The sequence below is a fragment of the Ranitomeya imitator genome, chromosome 5 (assembly GCF_032444005.1).
Source record: "Ranitomeya imitator isolate aRanImi1 chromosome 5, aRanImi1.pri, whole genome shotgun sequence".
Classification (NCBI taxonomy): Eukaryota; Metazoa; Chordata; class Amphibia; order Anura; family Dendrobatidae; genus Ranitomeya; species Ranitomeya imitator.
Window position 1 is genome coordinate 635,478,577 of NC_091286.1, and position 22,786 is coordinate 635,501,362.

Consider the following 22,786-nt stretch of genomic DNA (forward strand, 5'->3'; position numbering starts at 1 on the left):
GTGAGTGAGGGAACCGGGGGGATGACCTGGAAAGCACATTGTGATGAAAGGAGCAAACCAACACCTCCACCATGTCTGTTCTCAGGTCTGGTGGTATGTGAAAATTTCAGCCCAGCAAATGAGAGTGCGGCAGTGGCGGTGGTGTCTGAATGCTGGATCCAGGTTTCTGTAATAGCCAGAAGGTTAAGGGAGTTAGAGAGGAAAAGATCGTGAATGTAAGTTAGTTTGTTACACACAGACCGTGCATTCCAGAGAGCACAATGGAAAGCGATAGGAGAAGGCATGCACTGAATGTTAATAAGATTAGCAGGGTTGCTATATGTAGCTGGAGGAGAGTAATGTATGCTGGTGAAGGGTGGCCCAGGGTTTGGGGAGATGTCACCTGCAACTAGTAGAAGGAGAAAAAACAGAAAGAGCAGGTGGTGGGATGATTTGTATGAACGTTTTGAGTGCTGCATGGCGGTAGTGGCTGGTTTGGAGTGGGTAAGAAATGTCAGTAGAGCCTCAGAGTTATACATGGGAGACCACTGACCACTGAGCCAACCAGCTGTTTGTTCCTGAGCTGGACTTGGAGCCCTGTAATAATGTTATAAAGATTTTTTATTATAACTTTATACATATATTGCAATTATTAAACTACATGATAGTTTCAGTATAAAAACCTTACGGGATGAAATTAAAAGGGTTAATATATTGCAAGGAAAAAAAATCAAAAAAAGGCCACCAGAAATGTTTGTACCATAGATCTAAATGTGGCGCACATCAACATTGACATTATATACTTGAATGATCTTGTGTTGTTTTGTACGACGGCAATGAAAGAACAAGGAAAGAAAAAAATCTGGAGCATGTATCTCAAAAATCCGGGCTATTTCAGTATTCTAATGAAATAATGGAAGCAGCTGAGAGATAATTTCAACAATATAACCCTCAGTTTTCTCCCCTCCTACACACGAGTTCCACAGACCCTGACAATAGATTGATTCAAAACAATACATCCATTAGCGGAAATCAAGATTCATTCTGCAGCATTTGCAAAGCTAATCGCATAACTTCATCACCATCGTCGTCGTCCTCCGTAACGTCCGGATATTATTTATTTCATGTGATATATTAGACGAAGATCCCCATCCAGCATAAAAAGCGGCCCCCCGAGACCCTTATCCTGTTTGCCGCCTCTATAATGAACTGTACATATGTTTGTTGTACGGAGGCTCCTCTGATGTAATGCATGCTCTCATCCCGTAGGGTCAGCTGCTCCTCTCGGCAACGCATTTCACAGGAAACACAAATGAACAGGATGTGGTCTGAATCACACACTGATGACAGATAGAAAACTACCAAAAAAAAGGAGCTTTACTGTTTGTGTCTGAAACATAAAACCGCTTTCTATAGAGCGATTCATAAGGACTTATCTGTCTTTCAAGTTGTGCTCTCACATTTTACGACCTAGACATGGAGCAGTAAATCAGGATGGAATTTCGGCACTTACATAGTGCATGGATTTTCTTTTCATCCCCATTGATGAGCAGCAATGTGTCAAATCATTTCTCTACAGTGCTGGGACCATTATATGGCGGGATGAATGACCTGTGGAATTACAAGTATATAGCTTACATATACCCGTGTCCATATGCATTTTTCTTTAAAAATACAACGGAGCTGCATATACCGTAAAGGGAACCGGTCAGGTGCCCTGTGCCTCCAGAACCACCAGCAGTTGTGTCTGCATACTGTATATTAATTCCCTGCCTAACAGTCCCTTTATTACATTAAACACATCAACAGAACTCTAGACAAAGTATTTCTAAAGTCCATTTATGATATGTAAATGAAGCCTTTGACTAGTTGATAGAGCGTTAGTGTCCCCAGATTAGCTGGACCACTAAGCATGTTATCACGTCCCTGTGATATTTACCTAGCGCATGCGCGCGACTTCTTTCCCTCTCTGGATTGAGCCTCTAAAGCCGGGTGAGAGGAGCACATGATCGGAGGTCTCCTGCACTTTCATCTATGAAGGCAGCACGTGTACACCCGACTTCAGAGAATCAATGCAATGAGGGAAAGAAGCGAGGTATGTATATCGCTGGCGCTTGAAAGTAATGTTATCCCACCCATGAATTCATGATATCATGCTAAGTGGGATGACTAATCTGGGGACACTAAGCCCCATCGACTAGTCAAAGGCTTCATTTACATACCATAAACGGACTTTAGGAATACTTTCTCTAAAGATCTGTTAATGTATATAATGTAAAAACAAATGCACGAGGGACCTGATAGGTTCCCTTCAAAAAGATTCATTCCATTCTTCTGATACATCTGAATTAGTTAGTTCCCCTAAAAAATAATAATTCTGGAGAACCATTTCTTAAAGCACCACTTCAGCGTGTTTTTTTTCTTTTCAGCGCTGGAGTGGCTCTTTAAAGATAAGCCTCTTGACCCAGTTCTTATACTCACCTTCTCGTAGCTTCACCTTTTACCAACGTTGCTCCATCTTGCGCCCGTAACTTCTGACTGGCTGGAGGTCAGACGTTACATCACAAGAGCTCAATGCAACTCTATGAGAGCCAGAACGAAGCCAGAATGAGGCTCTATAGATAATTGAAAAGTGACCGCTCTCCATTAAACACTGGAGCTGCCAGCAGGTCGCTTTTCACCGGAGACTGCCAGGAGCAATGCTGGGAAAAGATGAAGGCGACAGCAAGTGAGTATGAGAACGAGAGCAGGGCAACTACATTAAAAACATCACTCCAGCGGTGCACTAAAAAACGCTGGAGTGGTGCTTTCACGTTGCATTGTGTCGTTCCACTGTTATTTCACTGTTGCCGTATATAAGCCTAATCCATGTGCATTAATAATAATAGACGACCACCTCGTACTTGAATGGTCGGTGTGTGAATAGTTGTTTCATCAGTATTTTGCAGTTTTGCTGCCTCCACCTTTTTCATGGGAGTTTGCTGCATCCTGAAGTCCAACAGTAAAGGGACTCTGTCAGCACAGAATGATTGCTCAAACCAAATCCCGCCGCTCAATGCATCATGACGAGGCCAAACACTTGATTACACCTTCCCACCTGCTTGTTTTCTTTCTATCTCTGCCCTTCTTTGGTTCCATGAACCAGGAGCTGTCAATCAAAGCAGAGGGTGAATGTGATTGGAAAACAAGCAGGTGGAAAGGCTTATTTAAATGTTTGGCCACACCATGATGCACCGAGCGGCGGGACTTGGTTTGAGCAGCAGTCATTCTGTGCTGACACATTCCTTTTAAAGAAGCACTCTTCCTCCCATCAAATTTTTATTCTCTTAATATATTGCAATCATCATATTATACAGTACTGTGTACTGTGGGGAAAATGGGGGGCTGTACTGTCTATAGGGGTGGGGACATTGGTGTATTTATAGGTTTTTGGAGCCAAAAAGGTGAGTTGCAGGACATCTTACCGGAAGAGCAAGAAGGATGGCAGGCTTAGAGGAGCAGATTTGTTCCAGGATTGAACAGGAGGGCCTGGGAGGTTCCAGAGCTTCCTGGTAGGGACACAGCATATGGAAAGAGAGGAGGAGAGACCAGAGGAGGTCAGACTGTCCAAGTGCGGAAGGCCCCACTGCCACAAAAGAGCTCCGGAGTGTCTGAGTCCCAGTCTAGTGTCCGGTCATCACACAGTGTGTCCGCCTGTATGCTTTTTTCTCAAAGATTATTGTCGGCGACTAGGGGGTTTTCTCAGCCGCATTATTTTATCAGGATGACCCCTAAACTGAAAAAAAACATTGTGGCACAACGTTGTTCCAGGATGAGGAGATATCTAGCGATGACCTCAGTTTGTTCACGGATGCTGCAGGAGGTGATGGTTTTGCTATGCAATGGTGCAAAGACGAATGGCCTCTGTATTGGAAAGACACAGTTTTGCAAAAAATAATGATGTTACTCAAATTGTTCCTAATAGTAGTGACTTTATAATTGTAGGGTAAGGAGTAATGAGTAATAAGAAAATTTGTTTTTGGACAGATAATAGTTCAGTCAGGAGTGGTCATGGTTAACTCTCAAACATCAGCATCTCCTCCAATTCTGGCTTTATTGTGGCATTTGGTGTTAAAATGTTTGCAACACAACATATGGTTTAAGTCAAAATATGTGCCAGGCAGCCATAATGTGGTGGCTGTATCCCATTCGCACATTCAAGCATTCTAGGAGTTGCATCCGTGTGCGGAAATGATGGGTTACACTTGCCACGATTTCTTATGGACGCTGATAGAGCAGAACTTGTCGAGCTGGTACAAAGTTCGGTGTCGGCGTATACATGGCAGTCTTAAGTCTTAAGGAAATCATACCAGAGAATACAACATCGCTATTGGTGGTAACTTTAGAGTACTCTAGTAAATTATGGCGAGCAGCTATGTCTGCAAGCAAGGGTCAGAAATGTTTAAGAGAAATAGCATATTTTTCAAAAAAATGGATATGAGGATAGATGTGACAAAAGCATTCGCTGCTAGGCAGATTGTGAAGGTTTGGAGAAAAGAAGCGGTGGTTTGGGACAGACACCGCACGTCTTTCCTTCCACCTTTTAGAGAAACTGATGCAAATTTTGGCGTTAGTACGTGGAAATCAGAAGGAAGTAGGGTTATTTTTCCTTAGCTTTTTATGGGGCTTTATGAATTGGTGAGTTGGTTCCGCCTAGTAGAAACTCAATGAAAGGATTGATAAGAAATGATGTGGTGGTTTTACGGAATATGTTGAAGTGTTGTATCAGGAGGTCAAAGACAGATATTTTTGGCAAGGGTACAGAATTTTGTCTAGTACGGATGGTTTAGGAGCATTTGTCAGTGAGGGCTTGTGGGGAAGTTTTTGTTTTGCATAGGGATAATTCCTCACTGACTAGATACCAGTTTTCATCTGTATTCAAAACTGGTATTAGGGAACTAGGTTTAGTTCCAGTGGAGTTTGATAAACACTCTTTCAGGATGGGGTGGCTACTATGGCAGATGCCTGTGGTATGTCAACTAGTGAAGTAAAGGCTTTGGAAATCAGAGTGTTTTCAAGGGTACATTTGTTTGGATTTGGTAAATAAAGGTTTTTAGGTTAGATGGTTTTATGAGTCATTGCTTAGTTTTTAACAGAGGAGTGTTGGTAGTTTATTGGTATTTTCATTATGTCTTACAGGTCCTACTCAGTCAAATTTTGTTTTTAAATTAGGACAGTCATACATTTTCTGGGCAGAAAAGAGAGCAGGCATCCTGGCAGTCACAATTTGGGTATGGCACAAGTGTCAGTTTTTTGGAAAGGTGTTAGAGGTTAGTGGTGAACTTAGGTGTTTTGGGTAATTATTCCGTATAGAAAGCAATATGCTGGTAATGTAGTGCTCATGATTCAGGCAGGTGGCAACGATTTCTGCAAGATGAAATTGGGTAATTTATTGGTGCTAATGAAGCAAGACTTGTCAAGGTTTGGCTAATTTTTCAACAAAGCCACAGTAGTGTGGTCGGAGATTGTGCCAAGGACGAATTGATTGGCATGCTAGAAGCCTTCAAGGAGTGGAAATAGCTACAAGGTTGCTGAAAGTGAAGTTATCCAAACATGTGCCAGCAATGGAGAGCATAATAGTGAGACTTAAAAACTGAAAGGAGATAATGACAATTTATTGTTGAAGGACGGAGTGCATCTGTGGAGACACAGCATTGTATCTTAATTAGCCAGATGACTAATTTTAGCAAGCCAAGAAGAATAGACTGTTATCTGTATGTTGACTTTTGAATTGAAGCATTTCTTTCTGGCTGGTCAAGAAAACAGACTTTTGTTTGTGTAAGCCTGGAATATTGACTGATATTTGAAATAACATAGTGTGCTCTTATCCTTGATGACTAATGATATGCTAATTATGCGTTGGGTAGCCCAGATAAAACATAGGAGGAAAATCTTTGCAAATAGATTATACATAATCAAACAATGTGATTTGGTCATCACCATTCTTCCTCTTATCTGTGATGCTGGACTGAAGGAGATTTGTTAAATATAAAAAGAGGTCACATGCCTCTGTAGAGAGACACAGAGAGACAGAGAGAAACAGACAGAGAGAGACAGCCAGAGATTCTGCCGAGACATCAAAACATCCAGAGAACCCTGCAGGACTGCTGTCAATACATCATGGCCCCATCACGAGGGACACAGATTTATCATTCTACAGTAAAAAACCTAGGGGATTTCTGCCCCAGTTGGAAGAATACAGATCTGCTCCATTGACCATTGCTGAACCATGGATACTTTTGGAGAAAGTCAGGATTGGAACCTGCAGGTCACTCAGCTCCATGGAGATGTTTGGCGAAGCCAGGTCAACTGGCCTTGTACATCAATGGACTGTCATCTTCCTAAGCTTGTTATTACCTCGTTTCTGTGTGCGTGCCACAGGTTAGGTAGTCGATCCTGGAAGATGAAGCCAGGTTGTGACCCTCCGGTCAACTGGATTTGTACCTGAATGGACTGTCATCTTCCTATGCTTGTCGTTACCTCCGCTTTGCATGCATATCACAGGTGGGGTAGTAAATCCTGGGATCTCTGAAGAAGCAGCTGCCATGATCAAGCCGAGTCAGCGGAAGGGGAGACTCTGTAATTTGCACCATCATGGGGTATTTTGTTGGGACTGTTCTATGTGTTAGCTGCCTATTTTGTCGTTCAATAAAGCATTGCCACACTATTTTACCCTCACCCAGTGTTGTCTGCATAGCGTTATGCATACGTTTAAAGGGAGAGCGGGCGTTCGGTGGGATGATCCCTGGCCCATGCAGTTTCAGCTTGTGGATTTACAGCAGCCCAAGTTTTTGCTAAAGAGGAGGCTGGGTTTTTTTTAACACTACTTGCAGTCTAGTGGATCTAGTGACTAAGTGAGGCTAACACTCAAAAGGAGGCACCAGAGGAGGATCTATTATTTTATTATGCTTTGCTTATATATATTGCATTATATTCCACAGCACTTTACAGAACTCATTATCGCTGTCCCTGTTGAGTACTGCAGAAATTCTTTTGTAACCTTGGCCAAATCTGTGCCTTGCCACAATTCTGTCTCTGAGCTCCTTGGCCAGTTCCTTTGACCTCATGATTCTCATTTGGTCTGACATGCACTGTGAGCTGTAAGGTCTTATGTAGACAGGTGTGCGCCTTTCCAAATCAAGTCCTATCAGTTTAATTAAACACAGCTGGCCTCAAATGAAGGAGTAGAACCATCTCAAGGAGGATCACAAGGAAATGGACAGCATATGACTTAAATAAGAGTGTCTGAGCAAAGAGTTGGGATACTTATGACGATGTGATATTTCAGTTTTTCTTTTTTAATAAATTTGCAAAAATTTCTACATTTCTGTTTTTTTTTCAATCAAGATAGGGTGCAGAGTGTTCATTAATGTGAAAAAATGAACGTTTTTGAATTTACCAAATGGCTGCAATGAAACAAAGAGTGAAAAATGTAAAGGGGTCTGAATACTTTCCGTACCCACTGTACAAACTCCTTGCAGATGTTATTCTTGGTGAGATTTGAACCGATGACTCCAATGCTGCAAAGTAACAGTACTAACCACTGAGCCACTGTGCTGCTCTATCTACCAATCATCTGCACATTTCCTTATCTATACATGGAATGACATTGCAGCTGACAAAGGCCCCAAAATAGTTTTTGTTAAAAGAGACTTCCACCAAACTTGTTCCTTTCTTGTGACCACCACTGTGCCAGTTCATGCTCAATGGCCAACTAGTGACTTTTTAATGACATGTGAAAAGTCAAGTTGTTGTCTCAAGAAGACCACCTGATTACAGATTTCCATCTAAGATAACAGTTTGGCTTGCCAAAAAATTGCCTTACACATATAATGTACTTTTACATGAGATCTTTTCAAATGAACAGCAACTGTGAATGGAATTGTTCAACTAGATCGAACAGTCTTGGTTGGATATCCTCTCTATAACGCCCTACAGGAAATATGGATAGGGATTATCTTTATAGGATAACTCTTAACTTCTTCTTTTGATTTTCTTTTTAACATATACTGTAAGCCCTTACACTCCATTACAATCCCGCATGGTCCTAATATGCTTGCAAAACCACTTTACATGCTGAACAATGAGTCACCACAACTAAATGAACAAAAATTGAAACAGATTACGTGCTATCCCCGACAGTTTTCCTAGTTTTCTGTTGTGTGACCAGTTATCATGTGGAAATATAATTTTACTGTTAAAAATTTCAAGATTGGGGAATACTGCATATAAAATGGATGACATTCCCGGATAGCAGGAAGGTTCTGCAGTCAGAATGAAGCAGTGAACAAAGGGAAGCTCAAGGAGCAGAACATTTGTAATTTATCAAAATACATTTGAAGGTGGAAATTACAGACAAGAGCTGGCATTAGATAAAACCGCACAGTCACATTCCAAAGCCATTATTCATATGGTTAAAGCACAAGTAATATTCTAAAAGACATAACATAGGTTAAAACAATACACACAGCGTTAAGAGGGATAAAACTTGCTCAACACAGGAATCGGCACGGTAAACCAGAGACAGATTGAGCTGGGACTTAGTAAATGTATGTTGTCGAGTAAACTGATACCTAGAACGTTGGATTAACCCTGCGGTTCTATTCGTATTGGCTATACACTTGTACTGCTTGGGTCAATATTAAAGTCTGTAAATTTTGACATTTACCTACTCTAAACGTATTATTTGAATACCAGTTACATTATTTAAATGTATGTGAACGTAGTTGGTAAAAAATAAAAAATAAAATCTAAATTTCAGGTTGTTTTATTTTCTTTAGAAAAAGGTTGTACAGGTTCACTTATTGATATATTCAGGCATTCTTACAATTCTGCACAAAAATAACGCAAGCGTGCTTAACATAAATATTTACTATGACAAGAACATGTACTATTTGTTTTATCACAGGAATATGGACAAATTTTTTCCAGTGCTGGCGGAGGCCGTGGGTTCACACTGTTGTTGATACGATTCACTATGTCTGCTGCTCCTTCACTTTGAGGTTTTATTTTTTTTTTACTAAAATAGATGACATAACAAGTCACTTTCCTAATTGTTCCAGAAAGATCCTCCATTTTCTGAAGTTTATGGGCTTTCCAATCGGGCTTGATGTCGCGCCATAAAACAAATGCATTGCAGGCAGATACATCAAAAATGTTATAAAATAAAACCATCGGCCGCCGATTGCTTTTGCGCTTGCTTGTGTACGTAGCTATTAGTTGATCTTGTATATCAGTTGCCCCTTTGGTGGAATTACAATCTAATATCATCTGAGGCTTTTTGTCATCTCCACTACTTACTGCATTGTCATGGTGCATCGTGCTCACCAGAATGACCTGTTTTTTTTTTTTTTAGGTAATAGAACAAACCACTGTCGTAACTCCAGTAAAGTAAAACATTGAACCTAGAACATCTCTTTTACCAAGGATACCTTGCGACCAGGTACGGACTGGGACTGTTATTCAGCCCTGGCATTTGAAATCACACAGGCCCATGCTGTCCCCATTCCCAAGAACCAGATGGGATATTGTTGTGAATTCTGCTTTTGGGCTCCCTCCGGTGGTTGTAGGTGGTAATGCAGTTGTCCCTGGGCTGCAGTCCTGGACAGGTGTATCTGCTGATTGTAATTCTGACTGGGGTATTTAGGTTTGCAGGACTCATTAGTCCTTGCCATTTGTCAATGTTTCTTGGGAAGTGTTGGATCTCTGTCTGGCTTCTCCTGCTTAGCTGCCAATTCAGCAAAGCTAAGTGTCTGTTTCTTTTTCTTTGGCACACAAGCTGTGTGCTTGTTTTTTGATTGTATTCCTGCTCTGAGTGTAGGAGTCTCTGGAGTTGCAGATATACGTTCCACGTCTTTAGTTAGATGGAGGAATTTTTTGTGTAATCTGCTGTGGATATTTTTGGAAGGGTTTTAATACTGACCGCACAGAACTCTGTCCTATCCTTTCCTATTTTAGCTAGAGTGGCCTCTTGAGCTAAATCCTGTTTTCTGCCTGTGTTTGTCTTTCCTCTCCTCACAGCCAATATTTGTGGGGGGCTGCCTATCCTTTGGGGTTCTGCTCTGAGGCATGGTAGTATTCCTATTTCCATCTATAGGGGTATTTCGTCCTCCGGCTGTGACGAGGTGTCTAGGGTTTGTTAGGTACACCCCACGGCTACTTCTTGTTGCGGTGTTAAGATCAGGATTTTCAGTCAGTATAGTTACCACCTACTCCAGTGAAAGTTTTCATGCTGCTCCAAGGTCACCGGATCATAACAGGATATATCACTAATATTACCCTGAAAGGAGGAAAGCAAGATCTACTACCAGACATATATCTCTAATGATTCCCGTGGCTGTTGGGGTAAGTGTCGGTGTCAGCGACTTTGTGTTCCATCACAACTCTTAACAGTATGGGTGTCTTGAGAACACCGATTATGTTAACAATATCAACAAGGCAGCCCACGACCAGCCAGGCCCTTCTGGCATTTGCCAGAATTGCCAGATGGCCAGTCCGGCCCTGCTTGCGACAGTTCAGACTTACTTTTTCTTACAGTGCTAACCATAGCAAGTCTTCATTTTATCAACAGCTGCCCCAGTTGATGCGATGTAAAAAAGTTCTCACATGTCCCATTTTGTCCTCTTAGTCCATACATCAAACCTGAAACTCGCATTCTCTGATTTTTTTTCATGCTTTTTTCCAGGCTTTATTTCTGTATAAAACCTACAAAAGCAAAAATGAGCAAAACCCTGCTGTATTTGCTCCTTTTTTCTCTTGTAGGTTTTATATGTTTTATGGCCAATGTAAACTCAAGTGAAGCTCTATTTTTGTGTTTTTTCTTTTATTCCTGTATAAACCTGAGCGTTTAGAGCATATGAGCTACTGCTGCCACATAATGTCCATATCTTGATGCCGTACCTTGCTGGCTTACTCATCATATATAGTTTGATTGGGCATCTACCTCGGAATGACACAAGTTGCTCATCCACACTGACATTTTCTGCAGTATTGAATAATTTTAGAAGGATCTTTATCCATTTATTCCAAACTTCTCTAATAGCAGCTAGTTATTAGAGAATTATCTGATGATAGCACAGGACAATTTTCCAAATTACATTTTTTATTTTAGACTGAATTGATCGCATCGGACTATTTGCACGTAACCGCGAATTTCGGGAAATTTGACTCAAACTCTATCCTGCATGGATCGATCTGCTCATCGCCTACTTTAAGAGGTTGGCAACAGAATTTGGAGTCTTAGCCAAGACCTTTTTAGAAATCAAACCCTTAAATGACACTATTCTCTACCACCACTCCTAATTTTTGGCCCACAATTAAAATATCTTTCCCTCTCACCAAAATGGTAGGTCACAAGAAACCTTCTTAGATCATTAATCTCTGAAAGGTTCAATGTGAAGGAGATTTTCAGAACAGAAAGTCTCACAGATGTTGCAGTAGAGTTTCACATCAGGCTTTCTCGGAAGCATTTTTGCCAAGATTTAAAGCAAAGCATGGGGCAATGTAATGGTGTCCATCTAATAGTGCCTTTCACAGAAGTACTTATATGACTCATAGTATCATCAAAGATATATAATATCTACTCAAATATTTAATTCTTTAGTCAACTAACAAATATGCAGTAGTTCCATTTTCAGCACTGCCCATACATATCTGAATAGCAGCTGACTCATTCTGTAACATTACGTTAAATGTCTTGGATGGATTCTGAAAAATAGCCTGGATTTTACTCCAATCTTTAAAAGGCTACGTGCACAATTGAGATGAGAAAAAAAGATTTTTTTTCATACGTCAGTGGTTTATATTTGGCTAACAAAATTCTAATAAGTTTCCGACTGCAATCTTCAATCTTTCATTCATTTTCAGACCCCCTTATACGTAGTTTGCAGTCAGATCCAGTTTCAGTGTCTCTCTCTGTAATAAAGGCTGGATGTGAGGTTTGCGCTTATCTAATGGACTGCTGTCTTCACTGCTCATAAATAGTCATGAGGAAAACTGAGTACACCCCCAGGAAATATTAAAAAATATATCTGCTACTTGAAATGTTTTAAAATTAGGTAAATACAATCTCCGATGAACTACAACACAACACATTACACCACGTTATTATTTATGTAAGAAAAACAAGGCCAATATGTAGAATTAGTGTATTGAAATGTGAGTACACCCCATGACTCTTGACATGTAAACAATCTTTAGAAAAAATAACTTGAAGTGATTGCTTTCTATATGACTGTATCAGTCTCACATTGTTTTGGAGGAATTTTGGCCATCTCGTCTTTACAACAGTGCTTAATATCATTCAACATTCATTAAGGTCCTGGCATAACATTTCAGTTGGGTTGAAATTTGGCATTGCAACAGTCTATTGTCCTTGAGTCTATTTGTTTTCATCTATTCTGATGTAGTTTTCATGGGGTGCTTGGAATCATTGTCCTGCTGCAACACCCAGTTTCAGCCAAGTTTTAGCTTTTGGATAGATGGTCTCACATATGAATACATTGGTATATTGAGGAGTTTATGGTCGACTCAATGACTGCAAGATGTCCAGGTCCTTTGGCTACAAAACAAGCCCAAATTATGACACCTCCACCAGCAAGCATGATACTTAATATGGGGTGTTTCTGCTGATATGTTGCATGTGGCCTTATGGCCAACCATCTCTTTGGTCTCATCTGCACAAATAACATTGTTTCAGAAGTCTTGTAATTTTTTCAGGTTCAACTTTGCAAACTTTAGCCATGCAACAATGTTTATCCTCACCCATCCCCTGTAGACTGTGAGCCGTCGCGGGCAGGGTCCTCTCTCCCTCTGTACTTGTGTGTGCCTTGTTTTGCTCATGCTTATTGTGCTTGTTTATGTCTGCCCCTTTCACATGCAAAGTGCCATGGAATAAATGGCTCTATAAAAATGTATAATAATAATAATAATAATAATAATAATAATAATAATAATAATGTTCTTCTTGAAAAAAAACAGTATCTCTCCCGGCCATAGTTTTTCAGTCTTTCCCTAATTGTATTGTCCTAAACCTGAACATTTATGCTAAAGACCTTTAGAGTCTGAGCTGTAGCTCTTGGGCTATTTTTGCAGTTTCACTGACCATTGCATGGTCTGACTATGTACTGTGATATCAACTCTTGAAAAAATTGTTAGCTTTCTTTTTTTTTTCTTTTTTTTACAATTCCAGAGATATATTATTCCAATTTTTATGGTCTTTATTACAATTTAATTTGTTATGTGTTGTTCATCTGTTGTTTTTAACCTACGTTTAAGACATTCTAAGTACTAGATTTTTCTTGTTATATGATGGTATCTAAAAACATAGAAATTAGCGGGTGTACTTAGTTCTCTCATGACTATATCGGCAGAGCTTCTTTCCTGCAAATTATTTCCTCTTCATGAGCTTTCCTCCTATCCTACAGTCTGCTTTTTTATGCACTCACTGAGACTGTACATGCTCTCTCCCCTAGCCACATTGTGAGGATATGTTTACGACCTGTTTCTAATTCTGAGATATGGGAGGGGAAGAGCAGAAGGAAACAAAGCTCAGACAGATTTGTATCAGTTTCAAAAAGTACTCAGTTGAATAAAGGACTTACGCACATGCTGCAGCACTAAAATGTAGATTTTTTTTTAAATGAAGTGTGGTAGATTGACTAACTCGGCTGAACATAGAGGTAGAGGAACACTGTCTCTTTAAAAATTCTACTGGTTTATTAAAAGAACTGCATAAACCAGTGCAAGGTTAGTAAAACAAACACGACCTGCCTAACAGGAAACAAACAGTATGGCACTGTCCTTGTTGCCATGGGAATCCATCTCCTTCAGGAACAAACAACAGGAGGTTCAATTTGCCTTAACATGAAAGCAAAGCTCCAGAGCTTTGCACCTCCAGGCCCACCCCACAGTGAAAGCTCTAGAAGGCTCTGTATTATCCCCTGGACTCCTCCTACTCTACAGCTGTTAAATCAACCAAGCACTAAACAGGGCCGATTAACCCTTCTCAGCACTTAGGGTGCTGGAGCATTTTTTAGGTTTATATTACTGAAGCTAACGACCTCAGTGCTTTGCGCCTCCAGGCCCACCCCACACTGAAAGCTCTAGAAGGCCAGGTATTTATCCCCTGGACTCTTCCTACTCTACAGCTGATAAATCAACCAAGCACTAAACATGGCCGATTAACCCTTCTCAGCACTTAGGGTGCTGGAGCATTTTTTAGGTTTATATTACTGAAGCTTACGACCTCAGTGCTTTGCGCCTCCAGGCCCACCCCACACTGAAAGCTCTAGAAGGCCAGGTATTTATCCCCTGGACTCTTCCTACTCTACAGCTGATAAATCAACCAAGCACTAAACATGGCCGATTAACCCTTCTCAGCACTTAGGGTGCTGGAGCATTTTTTTTAGGTTTATATTACTGAAGCTAACGACCTCAGTGCTACATATCTCCCTTCCAGTACTTTCCCAGTGACTTTTGTTACAGAAGACTAGATGACAAGTTGTTTAGTTTTGCATTAAAAAGTAAATGAACCATAAGATATTGGATGTCCCCCTTTAATCTTCTCATCTTTGGGTTATAAATAGAAATAATAATTGTTTCAGGAAATTTTAACATATATAAATCGGGTCTGTTAATTTCGAGTCCTAATAACAATATCCAGTGAGATTAAGGTTTCAGACTCCTCACCTCCTACCCTCCCCGTCAAATGGAAGTTGTAATGCAATACCAATCAGGACTCCAAATGAAATCTCCTAAACCGTTTTCTTCAAGAATAGGTGTTGTCATCTCCCATCCAGGGATAACTGCATTATGTTCCCTTTCATTTAGACAATGGCTGAATGGATTTCCTGCACCTCAGCCGTAAATGGCAGTACCATGTTTGCAAAATAAACACATTTGTGGGACCCCGGCTCTCTTTGAAGATTCGGAGCTGAAATAAATCAGTTTATATTATAACTTGGACCGGTTTCCACGTCTTTCCAGTAGGCCCCCGAGGAAGTGATTCTTTAAGTAGAAAATCCTTTCACTAAATTGTATCCTGTTCCCTTTCAACTCATAACCCCAAGTTAAGCACTACTAGCAGGCCTCCCAATGAATGGGAACAGGCCGACGCTCCCAGGAATTCCAGCCATTATAAATGAATTTAAGGGTTGTTTACTAGGAAAAGCTGTTTTGTGTTTTCTTTTTTATCTTCTTTTTTTTTTTTTTTTGGACGTGTTTTATTAAATAAACCCAAATAACATTTGTGGTAAGTGTGAATGTTTCCACTTCAGACCCTCGAGTAAGTCGCCGATGCAGGAATGTCTTCTCGGAGGTAAAGGCTGGACGTCTACTGCTGTGATTTTAATTAACTTTCTGGCAAACACCTGCTGTAAGCAGTAAAATAGGAACAGACTGACTTGTTTTCACTTGTGCTGAACTGAAAAGTAAAAAAAAAGTTGCACTTTTTAATATATAACCTCATTAACGGTAGTCGATTGCTGGATTTTTCTTCTCTTCACCTTGTATTTTGAAAACTGTTTTAACCAGTTTCACAGATTTGACTTTTATGGTCTTTGAATCGACCTCGATATCGAGACTGGCCATTGGTCTCCTGACCCAAACTCAACAGCCTCATATTATTATGCATTCCTCATATAGCGCTGTCATATTCCACAGCACTTTACAGACATCATCAACTGTGTTCCCAAATATGTAAGCCATATCAGGATATCTTTGGAGTGTGCAGGGAAACTGGAGAACCCAGGCAAACACGGGGAGAACATACAAACTCCTTGCAGATGTTGTCCTTGGTGGGATTTGAACCCAGGGCCACTGAGCCACCGTGTTGCCCCTCACAGGCAATAGCTTATCAGAAAAATTCCCCACTAAAATGTAACATTAATTTAGATTATTTAAAATAGTTAAAAAATAGAAATGAGTCAAAAAGGAAAGAATATCAAATATAATACACTTTAGGATATAAAGTACATGTGGAAAAAATTTATTTTGCCCTTTAGATGCCTTGATTTACACATCTTCCTGGCTGCAGAGGTTGGCACCGTAGCTTGGATGCAATGCAGCTGTTCCTAGTGGTCCCTAATACACCCTAATGTCAGGTGACTAATTTCTACTGAAAAAACAGTGATTATTCCAAAACACCACTGTCTATAGAAAAACAATTATTATCAAAGAAAAGAGAGTAAAAAATAAACCACAGTAATACAAAATACACTATAACTAGTAAAATAACATCAATAGACTAGGCTATACCATCAATAGTTCTACAAGGGCTTGATATTAGGAATAAAGTCACAAACACTTGAACAGGGCAACAGATGTTAAAGTACCTCACTCAAGTGAATGTCAACTTTTCATGTAATACCATGACAATGTAACAATAAGCAAATTAGTTGCCCCAAATAATTAAAATTTAAATACCTGTCAATCCCTCACATGCCCTGTAGAAGGTCCCTGCCTTGCTGCGGAGGTTGGCACCCAAGCTTGGTCACAATATGGCACCCCTGCTCACCAACAGCTGACCCTACATCAACCTGGTAAAGTTCTATGCTAGACATTGTCCACAGTGGACCAGGTATATTCAACCAAGATGTCACTCAAAACAAAATCAAAATATATTACGGACCACAAATCAGAACATTTCAAGGGTAGAGGGAAGAATGGTTTCAATGAAATTTTGCTATTATTGCTGATAGTAGCTACTCCTCCTTACTTTCTTGTCACCTTTATCTGGTTCCCAGGTTTTTTTCCACCACAGAATCATTATTGTCATCCCTGATTCCTCTGTTTAGGAAATGGCCAGCGCTCCTTCCCCTCCCCCACCTTATTTTCATCCCAATATTTGCCTTGGCTCAGAATGCCCCTACTAACATGTCTCACAGAGCCTGCAACACAGCTCAGTGTTAGAATGATGTTCATCATCTCCTCCAGTGCCATGTCTTTTGACAGCAAACTGGCTATCTGTTAAAAAAAAAATCAACTGAAATTTTTTTTTCTGATGTGCTATGTTCCTTTTGCCACATGGGTTCGTGGATAAGGGGGCTATGGGGCAGAACAGAAACAGGTGTGATTGATGGATTGGAAATATTGCTGTGCACAACATTAAGTGTTATAGCGGTGACCTGAGCAGAATGCTGACTCCAGCTGATGGTGTCACTGTCAGAGACTACATCATCTTGCTGTGATTGAGATGAACGATGTGACATATGCTCCATTACAACCTCCACTTTCTCCAGATTAATATGCTTGCTAGAGGCAAAGGAGGCCTTGTTTGATGCTACTACTGTCTACTGCTGAGAAGCATGTTGCCAGCCGGGTCGGTGATGATGCTGTTAGCGACTAACACATTCTTATCTGTGATATTAGTTTTCTTTCTATTGCCGTACCAAGTCCGTTGTCTGTGACATTTTGAGATTTAGCATTTACTTTGGACACAATGATTATGATTAATTCATTTCCAAACTTTGTTGACAAATTTAGCCACCCCTGGAAAAATATGGCATCGACCAGAAATTCTAGACACTGTCAGGGTTCACATTATGGACAAAAAAATAATCAACAGCAGCCTGCCCGTAATATCATGTGGCATGTTTGTGTTTCCAATTTGGCAAATTTGAAACAATTGTGGCATAGCTTCAATTTACTTTAATCATTTATTTACAAATTTTGGGTTGAAGCACATGAATTCCCACTGGCCGAAAATGACCACTTGAAAACTAAAGCAAGGAGGCAAGAACACTGCCTAAAAATGCCACAAGCCAGAGTATAGTTATGTGGTGTACCGTTACAAAATGGAATATTTAATTAGGCAGGCAAAAAGTAAAACGTATAACTGGGTATATTTTTTTTGTATGGAAAATATTTTTGGTTTAAAATACTCCCCCCTTAACAAAAAATGCTTACACCTAAATTATTGTGGTTCCTATGATTGTCAAATGCGACCAGTTAAACAGTTGCAAATCCTTAAAAGCTAATCTTAATTTATCATTCTACTGTAAATATCTGTTTATTTTAATGAGATGTTTTTCTAATATGGTTTAATTAACAATTCCCTACCATTCACTCTCTAATCTAATTTCTTTATTTCTTTATTAATAATATTATATTTAATAGCTCTGTTCTTCTTGCTCTGTAAACTGCACCGCTGAAGCCATATGCTACCTGTAACGGGTGTCCAGTCAGCCTGTGTAAACAAATTGGTGGCAGCTAATATTGACTCCTCTTTGTTATTGTGGAGTTGGCAGTGATCTTATTGGCGTAAAGAGAGAGCTTTGGCCCACAGCGCCCACTGTCCCTCTTAGTTGGTCAACCCTGTTCCTCCAAAACCAGCTTCTCCACCATGGCAGAAAATCAACTCTCCATCCTCCTGTCAAGATCACACCTCACCACTTGCACGCTTGACCCGCTCCCATCCCACCTCATCCCTAACCTTGTCGTGGTCTTCATCCCAACCCTAACACACCTCTTCAACCTCTCACTCACAACAGGTGTCTTCCCCTCATCCTTCAAACATGCCAAGATCAAAAAACCCTCCCTCGACCCATCCTCTGTGTCTAGCTATTGCCCAATATCTCTTCTCCCTTATGCCTCAAAACTACTGGAACAACATGTCCATCTTCAACTGTCCACCCACTTCTCCTCCTGCTCCCTCTTTGACTGGTTACAATCTGGTTTCTGACCTCATCACTCAACTGAAACTGCCCTAACTAAAGTCACAAATGACCTACTAACTGCCAAGAGCAAGAGACACTACTCTGTCCTCCTTCTCCTGGACCTGTCTTCGGCCTTTAACACTGTGGACTACTCCCTTCTGCTACAGATCCTCTCATCTCTTGCATCACAGACTTGGCCCTATCCTGGAAATCATCATATCTGACAGACTGAACATTCAGTGTCTCCCTTCCCACACCACCTCCTCACTCTGCCCCTTGTCCGTTGGTGTTCCTCAAGACTCTGTTCTAGGACCCCTGCTCTTCTCCATCTACACCTTCAGCCTAGGACAGCTCATAGAATCCCACGGTATGCAGTATCATCTTTACGCTGATGACACGCAGATCTACCTATCCGGACCTGACCTCACCTCCTTACTTACCAAAATCCCACACTGTCTGTCTGCTATCTCGGCCTTCTTTTCTGCTCACTTTCTAAAACTGAACATGGACAAAACAGAATTCATCATCTTTCCCCCATCTTACTCTACCCCTCCACCAGACCTATCTATCAATGTCAATGGCTGCTCACTTCCCCAGTCCCATATGCCCGATGCCTCGGGGTGATCCTTTACTCTGCCCTCTCTTTCAAGCCACATATCCAAGCCCTTGCCTCCTCCTGCCATCTAAAATTCAAACTCAAAAATATCTCCCGGATCCGCGCATTCCTTGATCGCAACACCACAAAAACACTAGTGTACGCCCTTATCATCTCCCGCAACTGACTACTGCAACCTCCTACTCTCTGACCTCCCCTCTAACACTCTCGCACCCCTCCAATCCATCCTAATCTCTGCTGCCTGACTAATCTACCTGTCTCCCAGCTATTCCCCAGCCTCTCCCCTATGCCAAGCCCTTCAGTGGCTTCCTATCGCCCAGAGACTCCAGTTCAAAACCCTTACAGTGACATACAAAGCCATCCACAACCTGTCTCCTCCATACATCTGTGACATGGTCTCCCAATACTTGCATACATGCAACCTCCGATCCTCTCAAGACCTCCTTCTCTACTCCCCTCTCATCTCTTCTTCCCACAACCGCATCCAAGACTTCTCCCGTGCTTCCCCCATACTCTGGAACTATCTACCACAACCTGTACCTTTTTGGAAGGGCATTGAACAGCAAGGTGGATTGCTGCTGAGGGCAAAGAGAGAAAAAAAATCTTTAAATCTTCAGCTTAGTGAGTGTGAACGAGCTGAGTGTTATCTGAGCGTAAGTGTGAACGGCGGTAAGTGTAACTTGTGATTCAGTGACTTTGGATTCAGGGAGTTTCCAAGGGAGGAATTACTGAATTGCTGTCTGTGTTTTATTGATACTTTGCATTTATTTTTTATTTAACATTTCTGTCTGGTGCAATCCCCATTAGGAAATGTGCTCCACTATTGTTAATGCCATCGAGTGCACATCTTGCCACATGTATGCAATCCTTGATCAGCCGGTCGAGGGTGCATACTGCTGTGCGAGATGTGAGCACCTTGTGCATTTGGAAACCCAGATTCTGAATCTAAATGTGCAGCTGGCAACACTGAGATCCATTGACAATATGGAAAGGAGTCTTCTGCTCACTGAGCAGACGCTCAATGGGATAGATGAGGCGGGGAATGGTAGGATGGACCGGCAGGACAGTGGAGCAGCAAGCTGGGTGACAGTTAGAAGGATGGGTAGAGGGAAGAGTGCCAGGGAGGCTAGTCCTGATCTGGCACACCCCAATAAGTTTACTAAGTTGTCAGATGAGGGGGGTGCCAGTACAGGGGTAGCATTGCTGCAGCCAGGCATGTCCTCTGAAAGCCGGAGGAGTGACTGCTCCAGTAAGGAGGGAAATAGGAGAGCAGGGCAGGCCAGACAGGTGCTGGTAGTGGGGGACTCAATTATTATTTGCAGATGATACAAAACTATGTAAAGCAGTTAATACAAGAGAAGATAGTATTCTGCTACAGATGGATCTGGATAAGTTGGAAACTTGGGCTGAAAGGTGGCAGATGAGGTTTAACAATGATAAATGTAAGGTTATACACATGGGAAGAAGGAATCAATATCACCATTACACACTGAATGGGAAACCACTGGGTAAATCTGACAGGGAGAAGGACTTGGGGATCCTAGTTAATGATAAACTTACCTGGAGCAGCCAGTGCCAGGCAGCAGCTGCCAAGGCAAACAGGATCATGGGGTGCATTAAAAGAGGTCTGGATACACATGATGAGAGCATTATACTGCCTCTGTACAAATCCCTAGTTAGACCGCACATGGAGTACTGTGTCCAGTTTTGGGCACCGGTGCTCATGAAGGATATAATGGAACTAGAGAGAGTACAAAGGAGGGCAACAAAATTAATAAAGGGGATGGGAGAACTACAATACCCAGATAGATTAGCGAAATCAGGATTATTTAGTCTAGAAAAAAGACGACTGAGGGGCGATCTAATAACCATGTATAAGTATATAAGGGGACAATACAAATATCTCGCTGAGGATCTGTTTATACCAAGGAAGGTGACGGGCACAAGGGGGCATTCTTTGCGTCTGGAGGAGAGAAGGTTTTTCCACCAACATAGAAGAGGATTCTTTACTGTTAGGGCAGTGAGAATCTGGAATTGCTTGCCTGAGGAGGTGGTGATGGCGAACTCAGTCGAGGGGTTCAAGAGAGGCCTGGATGTCTTCCTGGAGCAGAACAATATTGTATCATACAATTATTAGGTTCTGTAGAAGGACGTAGATCTGGGGATTTATTATGATGGAATATAGGCTGAACTGGATGGACAAATGTCTTTTTTCGGCCTTACTAACTATGTTACTATGTTACTATGTTACTATGTATTAGGGGAACAGATAGGGCAATCTGTCCCAAAGACAGGGATCGTCGAATGGTGTGCTGCCTACCTGGCGCTCGAGTCCGACACATCGCTGATCGGGTGGACAGATTCCTGGGAAGGGCTGGTGAGGACCCAGCGGTCATGGTGCACATTGGCACAAATGACAAAGTTAGAGGTAGGTGGAAGGTCCTTAAAGATGATTTCAGGGAATTAGCCTGCAAGCTGAAAGCAAGGACCTCCAACGTGGTATTTTCCGAAATACTGCCTGTACCATGTGCCACGCCAGAGAGGCAACGGGAGATTAGGGAGGTTAATAAGTGGCTCAAGAATTGGTGTAGGAAGGAGGGGTTTGGTTTCCTGCAGAACTGGGCCGACTTCTCAGTTGGCTACAGGTTCTACGCTAGGGAAGGGCTGCACCTCAATGGGGAAGGTGCAGCTGTGCTGGGGGAGAAAATGGCTAGAAGGTTGGAGGAGTGTTTAAACTATTGAATGGGGGGAGGGTATTCATTTTATAGGAGGGGAAGATAGTGCAGATAGAGACCTGGGCACAAATAAGGAAGTTGGGGGTGGCGGTGGCATGGGGGGTGGGGTTAGATCAATTAATAATTTAAGAAAGAATAGAGGTGCAGAGAGATACATAAAATGTATGTATACTAATGCCAGGAGCCTTGCCAATAAAATGGACAAATTAGAATTAATGATGTTGGAGCATAATTATGACACGGTGGGGATATCTGAAACGTGGCTGGATGAGAGCCATGACTGGGCCGTTAACTTGCAGGGTTATAGTCTGTTCAGAAATGACCGAATGGATAAGCGAGGGGGAGGTGTGTCTATATGTAAAATCGTCCTTAAAACCCATCCGGCATGATAATATAGGTGAATCTAATGAAAATGTAGAGTCCCTGTGGGTGGAGATAAGGGGAGGGGGAAAAATAATAAATTACTGATAGGGGTTTGTTATAAGTCTCCAAGAATAATGGAAGCATCGGAGAATATTCTCTCAAAGCAAATATATGAAGCTGCGACTCAAGGAGAAGTCATTATTATGGGGGACTTCAACTACCCTGAAATAGATTGGGGAACAGAAATCTGCAGTTCCAGCAAAGGTAATCGGTTTTTGACAATTATGAGAGACAATTACCTTTCACAATTGGTTCAGGACCCAACAAGAAGGGGGGCACTGCTAGACCTAATATTAACCAACAGGCCAGACCGCATATCAAATATGACCACAAAATAATAA